We start from the raw sequence: 19,070 nt of genomic DNA on the forward strand, positions 1-19,070 counted from the left end.
CGGCAGGCGGATTCTCAACCACTACGCCACCAGGGAAGCCCAATTTATGACTTTTTAATAGCCACTAGCAGATTTACTTTTCTAAATATGTTTCATCCAATACTATTTTTTCATTTTTTTTCATTTCTGTGGCTAAGACAGATGGACAGCAGGGAAAAATGAACCAGAAGTATGCAGGGTGACTGGAGTTGAACTTTTTTTCAGTCTATACATGGATGATTGAAAATTATCAATATCATATTCCTCAGCCTAAGGGGAAAGCAAAAAGAACTTTTATTTATTGTGTTAGGCACTTCCTTCACTTTTTCTGATTTAATCCTCCTAACAACCCATGGGATGGAACAGAACTTTAGCTCCCTGTTGAGAGTTGCCACATGAAATAGTTCTGTGGTATAAGTATGTCCCAAACATTTCATGGGACATATTTATACTAAAAGAATTATTCATTGTTTACCTGAAATTCAAATTTAATGGCATTCTATTAGTTTATTTTTTTGTTTTTGCTAGATCTGACAGCTCTACCTGTTTCTTTTATCCCACGTATTAAAAATAAATGACTTTCTTCAAAACACATTGCACAACTTAAACAAATTCCCTAGCTAATACTCCTTATTTTACTGGTGTTTGGATTGTAAGAGGGGCCAAAAGTTAAAGGCAAAATGTTGTTAATGTTTTGGATAACTTTTGTAGGAATCCGCTGAAGGAACTGTAGGAGATCCCAGAAATGTAACTTCTATTTCCAGATTTATCTATGAGTCTCAGGTCCTCAATCCTAATTTTAATTAAGAATTAATTAATTCTTTTAATTAATTAAGAATTATCTCGTTCTCTTTACAAATTGACCTCGTGAAAAGATATGTTGTGGAAATCTTACGAGAATTGTAAAATTTTAAAACTGGAAGGGACCTTAGAGATGATCTAATTCTTAGAGTTTCTAGAACCTAACTTAATCCTTAGCAAGAACCAGTGTCTCTAGGCAATGAGAGGTCTTCAGAGATGGGAACTCCTGCACCTACTGCCAGGAGATGTCAACCTACCTCACCTTTCCCCTTTTCCTGCTTATGCTCTGTCCCAGACATCTCTCCTTGTCTGAGTACCTAACATTCCAAATATCTTTCATTCTTAAATTATAAAGTGTTATCTATGGCTCCACGGGGTTGGTGATAAAAGCCAAGCAAGAGAGAGAAAGTGAAATGCAACAGTTCAAGATGAAAATAAACGTGCCCCCGACGTGGGGAAGTCCCCCTGGTAAAAACTGTGGCAAGTTGAAAAAAAAAAAAAAACCTGTGGCAAGTTGGAAGAGGAATAGTTCTTTCCAACACAGGAGAAAGAGAAGGGAAGGTCAATCCACACAGCCTTCTTACAGTGGATAAACTTAAGGTTATCCTTCCAAACCCGATTCAACGTGGGGAATGCTAAAGATCACCCGATCATCTAATGAGTATGTAACCTTGCCTCTGTTCTAGAAACAAACTGAGAAATAGCTGAAATATTTTCTAAAAGATTTTATCCTACAAGGAGGGCCCCCAGCACTCAGAAATGTTCTTTCTCCATGATCAGATAGCACATATCCTGAAGCTTAGCAGTCGCTTTAAGCCTTGATATGTCTTTCTATGGAATACGGAGAATTGTGCCTAGGACCCAATATGTAGTAGTTGATCAGTAGACGTTTATTGAATGAATACCCCACCGACAGGTTTTGTATTTTTTTTTCCTGCTTTGTCACAACTATTTCTATGCCTTATTTTCCCATCTGTATTTTCGGAAAAATAAAATCAAACAGAAAATCATAAGATCTGCCTCTCAAGGAAATTTCCTTGAGAACAGAGGTTTGCATTAAGTGTACTTTTTAAGTCCTTTTGATACCTGATATTCTGAGCCCCCTGCCAGTACCTCAGTTTAAGCCATTGTCATCTATTATAGAAAGCTCCTAATTAGTTTTAGTACAATCAGTAATCTTTCTAAAATCTGTGTTCATGTTTTTACTGTACTTAACCTACTAGCTCTCTGTGGTCCTCAGACTAAAGTCCAGACTCTTTCACCTGGCATATCAGGCCATATGTGATACGATCCCTGCTTACTTCCCAGCTTCTTCTCATCCCTTGGCCCCCTACAGGTCAGCCATGTGGACATTTTTGCAGGATCACAAACACACCATAGTCCAACCTTCCAGCCCGTTCTCATTCTGTCCCCTCAACCTAGAACACAATTTTCTCCTATCTCCCTACCTCCTACTTTGTCAGGGCAACTACCACGGAGCCTTCAGGTCTTTCTCAACCTACCTTCTCAAAGGGGAAGCCTTCTGGACAATACCACACCCCTTCCTCCTGTGCATTTTTTATTTCTCCCTCAGGTCCTCCATGCAAGACTGGAAATCAGGCACGGCTGGGCTGGGGGAAGGAAGGTGCTATTGGCATAAACCGTGACGTGAATGGTAGTCTGGGTGTGCAGACACAATTGGCACAATCTTATGTGGTGTCACCATGGGAGTTTATGAGTCCCATAAGTCTAATATTCTGTAGTGACATTGCCTATTGTTCTCCCCCTCGGAACTGCAATCTTGGTAATCTAGGCCCTGTTCTGAGCACCGGAAGAAAACAAAGGGACTCTAAAGGAATTCATATGTGCACTCAACTATAGTACATAAGATTATGGTTAGTCCTATAATAGAACTGTAAAAAAAAATAAGGGGGGGTACTGTGTAAGCACGCAGGAGAGCATAATTAATTGTTCCTGAGGATTGGAAAGAACGCAAGTGGAGGGATTTTTGAGCTGGGCCTCGGAGGTATGGCAACAGGCAGAAAAGGTAAATAACCATATTTCAGGCAGAGAAAATCACAATAAAAAGAGTACAGATGTATTTTGTGTGATCAGATTAGATAGGAGTGAATGAAATTGTGTAAGGCCTTGAGTGCTTCCTGTATCAATGTGAATTTTCTTCTGTAAGCAACAAATCATTGAAGAGTTTGGAGCACAGCAGTGATATAATCAGATCTGTGTTTAAAAGTATTTGTCACTGAAAACAATGTATACTTATTCTTTTTTCTTTTTTTTAAGTTTATTCCAGAAAAATAGATATCAGATAAAGTGAAAGGTCTCTATAATCTTACTCACTAGAGTTAATCATTTGGTGTAATGCTCCATATGTTTTCCTGTGCACACGTGCATGTGTTTATGTGTTTATATATAACTCATTTGTTTATAAGGAATGACATCATTCTAACCATACTTTTGACCACTACCTTTTTTTTTTTTTTTTTTTTTTTTTCACTACCTTTTTTGAAGTAATGTTGTGTATATTCTATGGGGTGGCAGATCACACAACATTATCAACTACAACAAAAGTGTGAGGCACATGTACTCATATTTTTACTACTTCAATATTAATGCACATAGAAATTATATCTTATTTTACCTAGGAGATGTGACAAATTAAAAAGAGTGATCAATATTCTGTTTTGGGGGCTTCCCTGGTGGCACAGTGGTTAAGAATCTGCCTGCCAATGCATGGGACACAGGTTCGATCCCTAGTCTGGGAAAATCCCACATGCCACAGAGCAGCTAAGCCTGTGCTCCACAACTACTGAGCCTGTGCTCTAGAGCCTGCGAGCCACAACTACTGAAGCCCAGGCACCCTAGAGCCCAGCCCATGCACTGCAACTACTAAGCCTATGCGCCGCAACTACTGAAGCCCGCGTGCTCTAGGGCCTACGTACCACAACTACTAAGCCCACGTGTTGCAACTACTGAAGCCCCCGCACCTAGAGCCCGTGCTCTGCAACAAGAGAAGCCACCGCAATGAGCAGCCCGTGCACCTCAACAAAGAGTAACCCCCGCTCGCCGCAAGTAGAGAAAGCCCTCGTGTAGCAATGAAGACCCAACGCAGCCAAAAATAAATTTAAAAAAATTTTTTAATGTAGACAAGGACTTATAAAAATAAATAAACAAAAAATTATACATGTATACAAACAGAGCATGCATATGTATTCTACAATGTGCATACATATATAACATGTGTGTTCATATATGTGTATACACACCCCCAAAGTTTTTAATAATGGTTAATCTTGAAATTTAATAGGAATGCAGTGTATGTCTTTAACTTTTTAGATTTGTGTATTTAAATTTTTTTTAATAATGAACATATGTATTATTTTAAAAATATATACCTAGACATATTTTCGAGTCAATATATATAGTTATATTTCATTCTTTTTAACAACTACATAGTATTTCATCAATAGCTACACCATTGATTTATTCTACAGTTATGGAGAGTCCACTCTCCTGCAGATCTCAGGCTGAGCATTGAAGGAAGCAGTGAACACTTAAAATAGAAATTAACAGAGAATTCCCTGGCGTCTGGACTCTGAGCTCTCACTGCCGAGGTCGTGGATTCAATCACTGGTCAGGGAACTAAGGTCCTGCAAGCGGCCAAAAAAAACCCAGCAACTGCAAGAGAAGGAGCTTCATAGGAAGGATGACTAGGAAAGGCCTTTCTCAGTAGTGAACATGCTACAGTGATAAAAATACAACTTTTTTTTTTTTTGGCTGCGTTGGGTCTTCATTGCTGCATGCGGGCTTTCTCTAGTTGCGGTGCGGGGGACTACTCATTGCGGTGGCTTCTTTTGTTGCGAAGCACGGGCTCTAGGCGCGCAGGCTTCAGTAGTTGTGGCTCACGGGCTCTAGAGTGCAGGCTCAGTAGTTGTGGCGCACGGGCCTAGCTGCTCCACAGCATGTAGGATCTTCCCAGGCCAGGGCTCAAACCCCTATCCCTGCATTGGCAGGCGGATTCTTAACCACTGCGCCACCAGGGAAGCCCTGTATGGTTCTTATTTTATTGTTCCTTTCTCTTTGTATATTATGAAAACGAAGACTTTGTCATGGCTTTCACACATTTTTGCCAGTTTTTCTTTAAAAAAGGTTTTGATGATGTTTTATCACAATAGAAAGTTTTAATTTTATGTGGTTAGAAGTATAAGTTTTATCCTTTATAATTCACATATACTTTCCTTAAAACAGATCTGTATTAAAAAGGCAACTGTAGTTATATGGAGGTATATGATAGGTGGGTGGGGAGGAGATGTTGAGGAAATTTAAGAAAATGAGACCATTTAGTTATTCACTGTAAGCTGAGACAGTGGCTATGAGCATGGGGAATAGAAGAGAGATTTGAGGGATTTTTTTTTTAATGTAACACCTTTACTGAGATATAGTTTACATATACAGTTCACCTACTTCAAGTGTTACAGTTCAAGGGTTTTTAAGTATATTCACAGACATGTGCAACCAGTAATCAATTTTAAAACATTTTATCACCCCCACGAGAAGCCCCATAACCATTAGCGGTCATTCTGCTTTCCTCTTTAACTGCTTCCAGCCTCTGGTAACCAGTAAACTACTTCTGTCTATAGATTTGCCTGTTGTGGACATTTCATGGGTGGAATCATAAAATATGTGACCTAATGTGACTGGCTTCTGTCACTTAGCATGACGCTTCAAGGTTCATCCGTGTTGTAGCATGTATTAATACTTCATTCTTTCTATGAACAAATAATATTTCATTGTATGATGATTATTACTGCATTTGTTTATCCATTGACCAGTGGATGGACATTTGGGTTTTTTCCATTTTTGGCTGTTACGAGTAATGCTGTTATGAACATTCTTGTTCAAGTTTTTATGTGGATATAGGCTTCCAGTTCCCTTGGGTATATATATTGGAGTGAAATTGCAGGGTCATATGGTAGCTCTGTTTAACTTCATGAGGAACTACCGAACTATTTTCCAAAGCACTGTACCATCTTACATACCCACAAGCAATGTATGAGGGTTCTAATTTCTTCATATCCTCACCAACAATTGTTATTATGCATCTTTTTTTAATTACAGCATTCTAGTGGCTATAGAGTGCTATCTCATTATGAGTTTGACTTTCATTTCCTCATTGACTAAAGATGTTGAACATGTTTTTTGCTTATTGGTCATTTGTATACCTTCTTTGGAGACATGTCTGTTCAAGTCTTTGTCCATTTATTAATTGTATTGTCTTTTTGTTCAGTTGTAAATTCTTACATATTCTGGATGTGCCCTTTATCGGGTATATGAGTTATGTCTGCTCATGTCCCTTTTCACTTTTTTGGTGGTATTCTTTGAAGCACAAAAATTTTTATGTTGATGAAGTCCAATTAATCTAATTTTCCTCTTGTTACTTGTACTTATGATGTCATATCACAAAAGCTCTTTCTAACTCAAGTCGGAAAGGTTTATGTTCAGATCTGTTATCCATTTTGAGTTAATTTTTATTTATGGTGTGAGGAAGGGATCCGACTTCATTCTTATGCTTGTGGATAGCCAATTGTTAACAGCATCTTTTCAAAACAAGATTTGATTTTGTCAATAACTATTCAGGGGTTGAGGGACATTTTTTGAAAGCAGACTTGAAAGGACTTGACAACTGGAAGGTGAAGGAGATGCAAGAGTGAAAATTTTTTGTTTGGGAACTAGATAACTAGTAATGCCATTAACCAGTGTGGGCAAATCAACTAGAGGAGGAAGAGCAGAAGCAGCTTCGCAAGATTGGTTTGAGGCGTGTTGAGCTTGAGATACTTACAGGATGTACAGGCCGTTGTACATTTGGCTTGGAATTCAAAAGAATGTTTGGAGTGAAAAACCATAGATTTGGAAGTCCCCTTCTTCTGTGGGAAAAGTTGAGATAACCGAGAATCTGGTCAGAGATAAACCTGACATTTAAGAGTCACTGAGGGGGAAGAATCAATGAAAAAGAAGTAGAATTAGGAATGAGAGACATTGAGAAGGCTACCTAGAGAATGGTGTGGGTGCTGAGGGAGGTTGGGGAGCTCATTAGCAATTTAAATGATGAAGAGAATTTGAGTAGGATAATAGCCAAGGAGGTCACTGGCTCTGCAGTTAGGTCATTCCTGTGTTTTGCAGCTGAAGAAGCTTCAACAGAGATGTTGCGATAGAATGTGGGGAAGAGTGCTTGAACCTTCAAGCAAAAAGTACATGTGTCCCTTGGAAATTATTGCTAAAGACTATAACTACCATCTTGGTAGCCTAAGGGAAGGAGCACGAAGAAGGTCGAATGCTTCTCTTTTCCTTTGATTGTGGCTGCATACTCCAGTACTTAACACAGCTGAGATAAGCCTGGAATGTTGTAGCAAAACTTTCTAAAGACTAGGAGATAAAAGAAGAGAAAAAGAATACTACAAGAGTTATGAGTAATAGATGTTTTACTTTTAGTGAGGTGATTCATTACAGAGCTATCTTCCTGAGAAGCTCCTGGCCTAGTTCCATTTGTCAGAGGCCAGCGTTACCTTGTACCTCTTGGGAGGGTCCTCAAACACCTCTAAACTCAAAGTCTAAGGGAGCAAGGTCAAGTTTCCTTATACATATGTATAAGAGTTCTGGTTTTCTTTTTGTGCACCCACCTCTTTTCTCTAGATATGGGAATGTCCACTTTTTTCAGGGAGAAGCTACCTTCTCACAAAGGTGTGGCCGTAGGATTAATCATTATTTCAGTAAAATAAATAAGAATTCCAGTCACACCAAAAATATTGTTAGTAGCAGGTACGTAATTTCATATAGAGGGCTGAACATCTGTGAGACCACTGGAGATTCTGAAATAACTTGATGTTGAATGGGAGGGAAAGAAAAAGGAACAGAGTGTAGGTCACTCCTTGGAGGATTTTGACAGTGAAGGACAGAGTACCTTATGGGAAGTAGAGGTATAGGAAGAATGAGAGTGATTCAGGATGGTGGCACTTTAGAATCCCTTGGCAGCAGGGATAGATAAGCAGGAAGTGAGAAACTTAAGGCAGAAACAGGAATAATGGACAGAACAGTGTCTTGAAGCATGGGTGGGATAAAATATGGAGAGGAGGATGGAAACCTCTAAAATAGGCAGGATTCTAGAAGGAATGGATTAAAGGTGAGGTGAGGGTAAGGAATGAAAATTAGCAAAATATATTTTCTGAAAAAGCATGGAGTCTGGTCATCTGGGTAAATGGGGAAAACAAGGGTTTGAAGAGGCTGGGAAAAGGTTTATTTCTCTGAATGCAATATTTTCTCCATACCCTAACACCTTGAGCAGTACTTCTGCAGAGAGATGTCATTTCCTGTACTTAACCCTCCAAAGGTAAATGCTTTTGGTTGAATGAGTCCCTTGCCTAACAGTCCTTGTGTTTTACCCACCTAAAAAATCCCCAGGATTGGTTTAGCCTTCTTTGATACTACCCCCAGGATGCTAAAAAATATAAACACAACCTGGAAGAGGATGGTACCATTATAAATTCATAGTCACCCATCTCACTGAGATATTAATAATGTTCGGCAATCTGTAATCATCTAATCCAAGTTTTTACCAAATTGAGGAACAATAATCCAGTTTATCTATATTATTATTTGCTTATCCATTTATTCAACAAATACTAATTGAGTGTCTAGTATGTACAGGCTCCTTCTAGATGTTAAGTATATGGGACAAATAATGTTGATAGACAAGGTCCCTGTTGTAATGGGGTCAGATAATAAACAAAGAAATATTTCCAGATAGTGATAAGACCTATGAAAAAAATTAAAACAGAAATGTGATAAATGGTGAGTGGGTAGAAGGACAACATAGATAGCCTGGCGAAGGAGACCTCTTTGAGGAAGAGGCTTTGAGCTCAGACTTAAACGACAAGAAGGAGTCAGACATTTGAAGACCTTGTGAAGATATCTCCAGGCAGTCCTGTGCCAGAAGTGAACTCGATATAATAGAAGGACAGGAAAACAAAACAAAACAAAACAAAACAACCCTCCTATGGCTAGAGCTTAATGAATCAAGGGAATAGTGGTAGATAGTAAGGCAGGAAAAAGAGGTAGAGGCCAGGTACAGTTTTGATACTTCTGTGAAAAATGAGTTACAGAAGAATAGGAATGAAGTCAGTAAGACTGATTAAGAGACTACTGCAGCAGATCAAATGACAGATTTTGATGGTTTTGACAAGGGTGCTGCAGTGGAGATAGGAGAGTGGAAGGAATCTGGGTAGATTCTGGAGGTAAAGCTGACAGTTCTTGCTGTTGGATTAGATGTGGGAGGGAGGTGGGAGAGAAATCCTGCATAGCTCCTAGCATTTTGGCTTTGGCAAAGGGGTGAATAGTAATAATGTTTACTAGATGGAGGAGAGTAAGGAAGGAAAAGATTTGGGGGGTTGGAAGAGAAACCGGTACTTCTGTCTGGCTCTGCTTGGTTTGAGATGCCTTTTGGCCATTCAGATGGAGATATCAGACAGGCTATAGATCTATGACTCTGGAAATCAGGAAGTAAGTCAGCAGTGAGAAACTTACTACCTTTCAAGGTAGCCTATTATGTATTGGATAGCTCTAATTACCAGCAAGTTCTTTCTATTACATTGAGATGATTATAAGTGTAGTATAAATATGACGCCCATTTCCATCTGAGGTTACCGAAAAATACATATTTTTGGAAACACAGCAAATGTCTGAAGGAAATTAGCATGCTCTCTCCGAATGTCTTTTATTCTCTAAGCTAATAATCCTAGTTTCCCCAGCTGCTCTGCAGGACCTTGTTTCCAGACTCTTCAACATCCTGGTCATATCCTTTTTAAAGTAGGATGCCAAGGACTAAAGTGACCTGAATAACACACCCAAAATGTAGGACTGTTTTCCCTCTGATTTGTTATTCTTTCAGAAATATGTTCACTTTTTATAATTTGTCTGTGTTCTGTCTTGTCATTCATGTGTTAGGGTCCCTGCCTGAGGCATACGACATTTCTTCTAATTTTCTCCTAATCTGTTGTTGATTTGAAAATCAAATAACCAACTTATGCTTTGTATTAACAGTTTGCTTTGTATGTTTGGAATATTTTATAATAACTTAAAATGGAGAGAGAGTATGTGCTTTCTGAGAGGGGCCACCTGAGCCGTTCTGTGAGTAAAGCTTTGAACTCTAGTGAGGAATTTTTTTTTTTCCTTACTTTGTTTTTCTAATCTATATTCAAAATAAGTGAGTTTTTCAAATAGTTGATTTCCAGATGGGTAAGGTATTTCAGTCCTTCACGAAAGGAACTTCTTAGAGATTTTCTCAGTCTAGGGCACTGGTTCTCAACTTGCAGTGATTTTGCTCCCCAGGGCCATTTGGTAATTTCTGCAGACTTATTTCATTGCTATGACTTGTGGCAAAGAGAATGCTACCTACATCTAGTGGGTAGGGTCCAGGGATGCTGCAAACCATCCCACAATGCACAGGACAAGCCCCAGTAACAAAGAGTTATCTGGCCCCAAATGCCAGTAGTACCTAGGTTTACAAACCCTGGACCATGGTATCTCCCTGATGTTGTTTACTAACCTCATTGAAAAAAAAAAAAGGTTAATAAAACCTACGTGAAAAAAATCGACACAATTTAAACTTAATGAATTAATTCTGCTTCCAACTAATCACTGCTCTCTCCCTTTATCTCATGCCAACCATCTGTTAATAATCTTTCTATAATTTAATGGGACAATATTGAAGCACAACTTTTTTTCACCTAAGAAAATGTTTTCAGAGCCCCAGTTTTCTGTCACCGCTCTCAGTCTCCATCCTGTTTAGAATATTGACAATGTTCAGTGATCACGTTTGGACATTATTTTCATAGGCTCTCATTTAAAGCAACATCAGGGAGTTCCCTGGTGGTCTAGAGATTAGGATTCAGTGCTTTCGCTGCCAAGGGCCCGGGTTCAGTCCCTGGTTGGGGAACTGAGATCCCACAAGCCTCAAGGCATGGCCAAAATAAATAAATAAATATTATAAATAGAGTAAAATCACGGTCTCATTTATCTCACTGACCTTTCTGGCCTTTCCTTTCTCTTCCCCATATTTTGCTCATTCTTTCCATCTGTAAGGTCATGTTTCTTGAGAAAAGGAACAATCCTGCTTTTCTACTAGATAAATACAACACAACTTAAACCAGAAGCTCTGTTCTCCTTATCTTTCAGGTGCCCCAATGAGGCATGTGGCTATTCTGGGACGTGGCTGTGCAGACATGTTCACTAGTTTGCTATTAGTGAGACAGGCGGAGGCAGAGTCACTGTCCTGTCACTGGCTGTACTTAGAGGCCAAGGTGTGGGCACCAAGAGGAATGCTTTTTACTGCATGTGCTCCATGCTGGGAGCAGCTCCCGTCTTTTCCTGGGGCCGTTTTGTTTCTTGGTATTGATGGCAGCTGTCAAGATCAAAGAGGAACTAGTGAGACAGGGGTAAATAGCTTCACTCTCAGGGTACCTGAAAGGAGCAAAGGCTGATGGAAACTCTGAAGTGCCAGGGGAGCAGTAAATTCTTTCTTTAGCCATACCCAGAAACAACAACTAGGTAGCTCTTTTCAGATGCTTCTAAGTTTTCAAATTACAACTGTGATGCCACTCAGAATCTAGTGGCAAAAAATAAGCCTTCCCCAGTACCTTTGTGTTTTAGAGCTAGAGATTCATTCATTCATTCAGATATTTATTGAGTATGTCTACATGTACCAGGCACAAAAATGAACCAGGGAAACTTCTAAACATTTGGAAATTTCGAGCGTGTGTTTGAGAGAGAAATGACGAGTGCATACCTAATTAGTAGTCAAAATATTTACATAATTGATCTCCTTTCTTCCATGGGGTAATAATTGCTCTGCATGCATGAATCCCCAAGTATTTGTACAGACGGTGTGTTTGAGATGGCAGAGAGTGAATCAGCTGGGGTCCTTCCCCTTCAGCCTTAAGACTACCTTTCAGGATTGGAGAATTGAGACACAGATTCAACAACTTAACTAATTATTAGCATAGTGTATAGCACGGCAAGTGAATGCCATAGTCCGAGCAGCTACCTGGGTCTTCTAACTTTCAACCTTGTCATTGTTCTAAAAACATACGTGAGAGAAGATTGCAGAAAACGCTCTCCGCCACTGTACCAAGTTGGTTTCTATCTAGAAAGCCTTCTGGCTGAAACAATGGATAGGATAATGAAATGAAGCAACAGAGTTTGGGGTTCAGAGCTGGGGTGGAGGGATGAAATGGAGAGGGGAAATTAGAAGAAGCACAGAGTGAGGAGACTATATTTTAGTTGTGGCAAAGCATGTAAGATAAAAGTGATGCATTTGGTGTCTCTGGAGTACAAGTGGTATGTTGGTGCTGTAAAAAAGGGAAAAAATGCGGTAAGATTTTGCTTTATTCTTCAACTAAGGGCTTGCACTCAAAGTAGCATGTCTGGGCTTCCCTGGTGACGCAGTGATTGAGAGTCCGCCTGCCGACGCGGGGGACACGGGTTCGTGCCCCTGGTCCGGGAAGATCCCACATGCCACGGAGCGGCTAGACCCGTGAGCCATGGCCGCTGAGCCTGCGCGTCCGGAGCCTGTGCTCCGCAACGGGAGAGGCCACGACAGTGAGAGGCCCGCGTACCGCAAAAACAAACAAAGTAGCATGTCCAGTATTCAAAGACTGCTGCAGCAGAGCCTGAACTCGGTTTCAGAAAAGTGTTCTCTCTTACTAGATTCCTGTAAGGACCCTACTCTTCAGCAAAATTGGACAAAGCACTCTTCCCCAGTCCTCTGCACAGACTTCCTAGCACCATTCCTTTGCCCAGGCCATCGCATCTTCCCGAGATGCCCTTCTCTAATCTCTGCCTACCTCTTATCTTACCCATCTTTCAAGAGCTATTCCAAATTCTAACTTCTGGAAGATTCTAACTTCAGAAGCCTTTCTGGATTGTTTCCACATGAATAAAGTCTCTCAATTCTCTGACTTCCTTAAGCATTTTCTTTTCTGGTCCCCTCCATGGGCCAAATTGTAATCAAGCCGGTGGCAGGAACGTGGGGGGCTCTGCACTGTTCAGCAGAGTACTGTGCGATTTTATAGGCTCTCTCGGCATATATGTATGTATATATTTTAATTTTTCTAAAAATTGCCTTTAAAAAACAATTAAAATCTTCTCAGAGTTAGAAAACTGTTGTTTTTATTAGATGTTATCTTCTCCAAAGATTGAGAGGTCCAAGAATGCAGCTAAGGGGCAGAAATAGAGAATGGATTTGGAAGAAGCAAAGTTTCTGGCTAAGATATGGGGACAAGTATGACTTTAGGTACAGGGAGATATTGGAAAAGAGAATCAGAGAGACAAAAGGAGCCTGAAGATGGTGGCTTAGAACCTGGGGAGATGGAAAGAAAAGACAAAGGAGCCAGAAAGAGAAGGAACTGTAGAAATTTTGAGATACAAATATTGAGATGGATGGAGGAACAGTCAAGAGACTAAAAGGGTTATGTCAAAGGGAAAGACCTTAGCTTTTGCTTGTCTTTGGGAGGTTCCTTTTCATACATGTCAGAAAAGGAAATGAAAAACAATACAGAAGTAAGCAAGTAAGCATATCCTCTTTATAACCTCCTGCTGGTCCCTTCCTTGGAAATTGAAATGACTCATGGAGGCATATGAGAATAAATAAACACTTCCCAGGAACAGTCTCTGTTCTTAGCAAGGTTCTGTCTGCAGCTGTTTCCTCCAGAATCCTGCATGATCTGGTTCAAGACATGACTGTGTCTTTCCCCTCCGTGTCTCTACATATATTTCAGGTCCCTGGGTTTGCTTATGTCTATTGTCTTAATGCCTCTGTTCTGTTCCTCTAACTGTGGGCTGTATGTCTCCATCCATTTCTGTAAGCTGTTTACGGTATCTTATCACTTGTGCAGTTCCTCTTATTTATTTATTTTGGCTGCGTTGGTCTTCGTTGCTGCCCGCAGGCTTTCTCTAGTTGCGGTGAGCAGGGGCTACTCTTCGTTGTGGTGCACGGGCTTCTCATTGTGGTGGCTTCTCTTGTTGCAGAGCATGGGCTCTAGGCACGCGGGCTTCAGTAGTTGTGGCAATGTGGGCTCAGTAGTTGTGGCTCGCAGGCTCGGTAGTTGTGGTTTGCGGGCTTAGTTGCTCCGCGGAATGTGGGATTTTCCTGGACCAAGGCTCAAGCCCATGTGTCCACTGCATCGGCAGGCGGATTCTTAACCACTGTGCCACCAGGGGAGTCCCTGCAGTTCCTCTTTTGACTGTCTGAAGTCTCATCTATGTCTGCGCCTTTTCCTTTTGCCTTAGTCTTTTATTTTTCTCTCTGTACTCTCCCACTCTGCTTCTGTCACTGCTTTTCTTTACCAGTTGGCTTGCTGTGGTCCCATCCCCATAGCAACCCCTCTCTGGGGAGGAATGAGGGGAAAGGGAAGGAAGAGAGAGCCTAGAATTAGATGGACAGGGAGAAGCTGGATTGGAGTTGGAGGGTGACCTTTTGGATTGAGTCCTGAAACAGAGTACAGACAAACTATGTAGGTGGATGTCAGCCAAATTACACAAAATCCTACCGGAACATATATTGGGTACCCAAATCCAGCCCCAGCTAGTAACTTCGTTCTGTTTTTCATTCTGCCAGTCTTGTCATTTTTATTCCCTCTCCTGTGATCCAGATTAACTCTTTCCTTCTGTTTATAAGCTTTATGATTTTTATACCTGTGTGGTTTTGGGTGTATTTTACTTTGAAAAGTGATTTTCTTAAAGATTCATGAATATTCACATTGGAACCACGAGGGTTTTTCACTAGGATTCCTTTTGGACACCTTAATTTTTTTTTTTTTTTGGGGGGGGGGCCATGCTGGGAGGCTTGCAGGATCTTACTTCCCCAACCAGGCCCTCAGCAGTGAAAACGTGGAGTCCTAACCACTGGACTGCCGGGGAATGCCCTGGACACTATAATTTAAGTGATAGTGGAGAACAATTGGAATGGCCTTAGAAAAGGACAACAAAAAGTCAACTGTGAAATGATATTGTACATTCTCATTAGGACCAGAATGGTAGATAAGAGATTTAATAAGCAAGAAAGAAGATTTTACCAACAATGGGATTTGTTTTACATAAGGAAAGTTTACTCAGTGAGATAATGGAATTATTCTGCCCAGAGATACCTTTAAAACCAGATAGGATCCATGTCTCTGTAAAGGAAATGGGCTAGATAAGTACTTCTCAAACCTGAGCTCCCTTTCCCATTGCTTCCCTTGACCCCCACTGGAGAGCTTGTTAAACACAAATTCCTGAACTCCACCCCTTAGAAATTCAGATTCTTAGGTCAGGAGAGAGGGGAGTGTAAGAGGGGGTAGAGGGTTTTTATTTGCATTTCTAACGGACTTCCTGGAGATGCTGATGCTGCTGGCCCAAGGACCACAACTTGAGTAACACGAGTCTGGATGATTTCGAGAGTCAGGGAACACAACTGACGTACATGGTACATAAACGTGTGGATATTGCATAGCTCTGTGATTAAAAGTATCCTTTTCTTTGGGGATGGAGGAGTGTGAACGAGCTAAATCAGATAGGTTTTGTTTTTTTGTGCCCAGCTGCAAGCTGTGATACCCATTTGACTCCTTTCTTTGTTCTGTAGAGTGACCAACCATCCCAGTTTGCCCAGGGCCTTTCTGTGCTAAACTGGGACAGTTCAGGGAACCTGGACATTTGAGTGACCTCTCCATTCACATGAGGCTGGATAACATCTAATAAAAACAATAAGAAACAGCAGTTTTCTATATCTGAGAAAAGGAAAAATGAATTTGAGTCATAAATTAGGACTAGAAATGTGGTTTTCAGTCCTAATTCATAACTTATTAATTTTATGACTTTAAATTGGGCATTTAAATCTCCCTGTTTCAGTTTCTACCTGTAAAATGGAGATAGCATTACCTACCCTTCTTACTTCACAAAAAAATTTTTGAAGATCAATTAAAACAATGTATATAAAAGATTTTTATGAAACTACCATACACATATTAAGACAGAGATGTCGCTCACTTGTTTTTATTTAGCATTTATTATTTATTGCCAAAAAAACAGCAACACAGCAATCCAATTCCTAAGTATACACCCAAGAGAAAAGAATTCATATGTATGGCAAATGACAGGGATGTTTTATAATAGCTCAAAACTAAAAACAATAATGGACTAGTGTGAATGTGTACATCAAAAGGAGACTGGATACATAAATTTTGGCATGTCCATAAATGAGATACTACTCAGCAGTAACAAGGAATGAATTGCTGATTCACACCACATAATACTCATAGACACTATGTTAAGTGAAAAAGAAAAAAATCCTAGCACAGAAGAGTGCATACTATATGATTCCATTTACATGGAGATCAAGAACAACAAAATTAATGATGATAGAAGTCAGTATAGTGGGTTCCTCTGGGGAGGGAGGCTATAGACAGGCACAAGGAAACCTTCTAGGGAGCTAGAAGTGTTTTAGAATTTGGATCTTAATCTGGGTGGTGGTTGTACTGTACAGGTGAACGTGGATGTAAATATTCACCCAGCTGTATACTTAACATTAACGCATTTTTACCTGCCCACCCAGCTGTATACTTAACACATTTTTACCTGCTTTCCTGTTTGTGTTTTATACTTAAGTAAAGCAGAAAAAAGAAAGAAAAAGACATAAAAGGAAGAAAGAACTCACCCTCACTTCTAACACCACTAGAGGGCAAATTCTTTTTTTCTTTTTTAAATGTTTCAACTCCAACAGCTCAGCACTGTTAAGAGGCTCGGTTTTGTAATTTGAACATCTACTATGTGAATCTACAGGTTATCCCCTCGCTTGAAGTTGGTGGTCAGACATCTCCGTTTCTAGACTTGAGCAACATGTGACAGTAAAGGGAAGTGGAAGCCCTGTGTCACTGGTTCAGGAAGAGGGCTGTGTTTACATCAACATTGCAACCAATCTTTTTGTTGTTTTTCCTTCCTTCTTAGTTTTCACCTTTGTGTCCTTATGCCTGCTTTTGTTTCTTAACGTATTTTTTTTTCTTTCTCTCTTTCTTTCTGTGGCTGTGCATCTTATGGGATCTTAGTTCCCCGACCAGGGATTGAACCTGGGCCCTCCGCAGTGGGAGCGTGGAGTCCTAACCACTGGACCACCAAGGAATTCCCATGCCTACTTTTCTTAGATTGATTTTTCACCCTCCCCGCCAAATAGCATACCCTTTAGGGACGGGGGCGGTCTTCAAATTTTCTTCATCTCTGGTCAGTAGCATACTTTCCCATCTTTTCTAAGTGTGTCTGATTAAACTCAATGGTATATGCTGACATTTTCTTTTATGAGTCTATCCCAGGGACTTACATCCTGTCCCCCTGCCCAAAGAGCCTTCCAGTAGGCTTTACAGCTGCATTCTCAGACTTTATTGGTTTGGGAACAGTGCCTGTGACAATTCCCACTCTAATTAAGCCTCCCATCCACACCTCCAGGGCATTCTCCCCATTTTAGTGCTTTCCCACCCTGCTTTCTCCTCAGCAGCTGTTCTGGGTCTAGTGTGCTTCCTTCACCTTCAGCCTTCCTCAGGAAAAAAGAAAACTTAGGAAGAAAGAAGACATTTATTTCTCAGGAAGGATTAGTCAGCTGACCAAGTTGTCTGAGGGTCTAAAAAGGGGGTGGGGGGATGATCAGAAATACATAAGTGGAAGTAGAGCAGAAAGCATGAGTCGCATTATATTGCCTTCCCTTTTAAATTGAGTAGTTGTAGTTTTTAATCTCTGTAACATCGGTGTTTGTTTCATAGAAGGCACTTAATAAATATTTGCCGATATATGAAAAAGGTGAATGCATGAGACTAAAATTATACGGTATGATTAAAAAATGACAGGAAGTGCAGCAGGAATCAGGGTGCTGAGGACACTTTGTAAGATGCAAATCTGTCGGGCGGTGAGTGCATGGGTGCGTATATCTGTCAAAAGTCGCCGCCCTGGACACCCAGCATGTAAATGAAATTGACTTCAAAAAAAGTCAGTTCAGGGCGCTGCAGGTACGTAAAGAACGGGACGCTTTTGTAAAGATCCGAGGCCGTGTGGTAACGTGAAATGTGCAATATACACAGAAAAGAGAAGAGGGGAGAAGGGAGGCAGAAGGGGAGAGAAAAGAACAGAAAACAAGACCAGACCAGACCCGAGGCTAAACAGTCGGGGTAAGGTCGAGGAACAGGGGGGATGCAGACGGACACTGCCGAGTGGCGCTGAAAGGGCGGTTTGGGATTAGCTGTCTAGAATAAAAACCCGCCCTAGAGGCAGAACCCTTGTGGAACATTTTGCATCTCCCTAGAGATGCTTCAGATTCAGGAAATTACAGCTTTCTCCGAGGACCGGGGCGGGCGCGCCTGCCGGGCCTCCTCAGCATCTGGCCGGGGGCGGGGCGCAGGCGCGGACGTGCGGGAAGGCACAGCGCCCCCGGCGCAGCATCCTGCCCAGCCCCCGGCCGTGCGTCCCCGCCCCAGACGGTCACTGCACGCACGTGTGTTTTCCGTGTGTGTCAGCTCTTGATCTCTTCATCGGGCCAATTTTGGCCAAGGAGGGAGAGATACCAGTTGGCAGGGGCGAGGCCGGCGGGGGCGGAGTGGTGGGCTTAGAAGAAGGAGAGTAGAGAGCAAGTGAGGGGAAAGGGGGATTGGAAACTGGATGGGGGGATGTGAGTGCAGGAGAGGGAGAGAGCTGGTACCGAGAGAAGAGGTGATTTAGAACGAATAAGTCGCTGAGAAAGACGCTTCAAGATTGGGAGGGGAAGAGCAGTTACGAATTAACGCAGGGGGCTTCCCTGGTGGCGCAGTGGTTGAGAGTCCGCCTGCCGATGCAGGGGACACGGGTTCGTGCCCCGGTCCGGGAGGATCCCACATGCCGCGGAGTGGCTGGGCCCGTGAGCCATGGCCGCTGGGCCTGCGCATCCGGAGCCACGGGAGAGGCCACGGCAGTGAGAGGCCCGCGTACCGCAAAAAAAAAAAAAAAAAAACAAAAATTATGGCGCGCTGCCATGGCTGAAGAAGTGCTTGAGAGGAGAAACCAGGAAAAAACTCTAATTCTGGGACTCTTCTTTTCCTGCCTCATTCATCTTCCCTTCAGTTGAGATGTAAATACATTCCTCTATTGGTGTTTATCTTTCTCTTTTTGTACCGTGGAGAAAAATAAGCCAGCGCCCCGTTTTAAAAAACGAGGCGATTTATGTATCATGACATTCTGTTTGTGCATTATATTTTAGT

General features: G+C 41.3%; 1 long non-coding RNA gene across 2 annotated transcripts in view; it reads right to left on the reverse strand.

The window, feature by feature from the left end:
• Positions 1-19,070, reverse strand: part of LOC112391954 (uncharacterized) — a 32,536-nt gene that overhangs the window by 2,657 nt on the left and 10,809 nt on the right. The window lies entirely within an intron of this gene.

This window comes from Neophocaena asiaeorientalis, unplaced genomic scaffold, assembly GCF_003031525.2.
Source record: "Neophocaena asiaeorientalis asiaeorientalis breed wild unplaced genomic scaffold, Neophocaena_asiaeorientalis_V1.1 scaffold150, whole genome shotgun sequence".
NCBI lineage: Eukaryota > Metazoa > Chordata > Mammalia > Artiodactyla > Phocoenidae > Neophocaena > Neophocaena asiaeorientalis.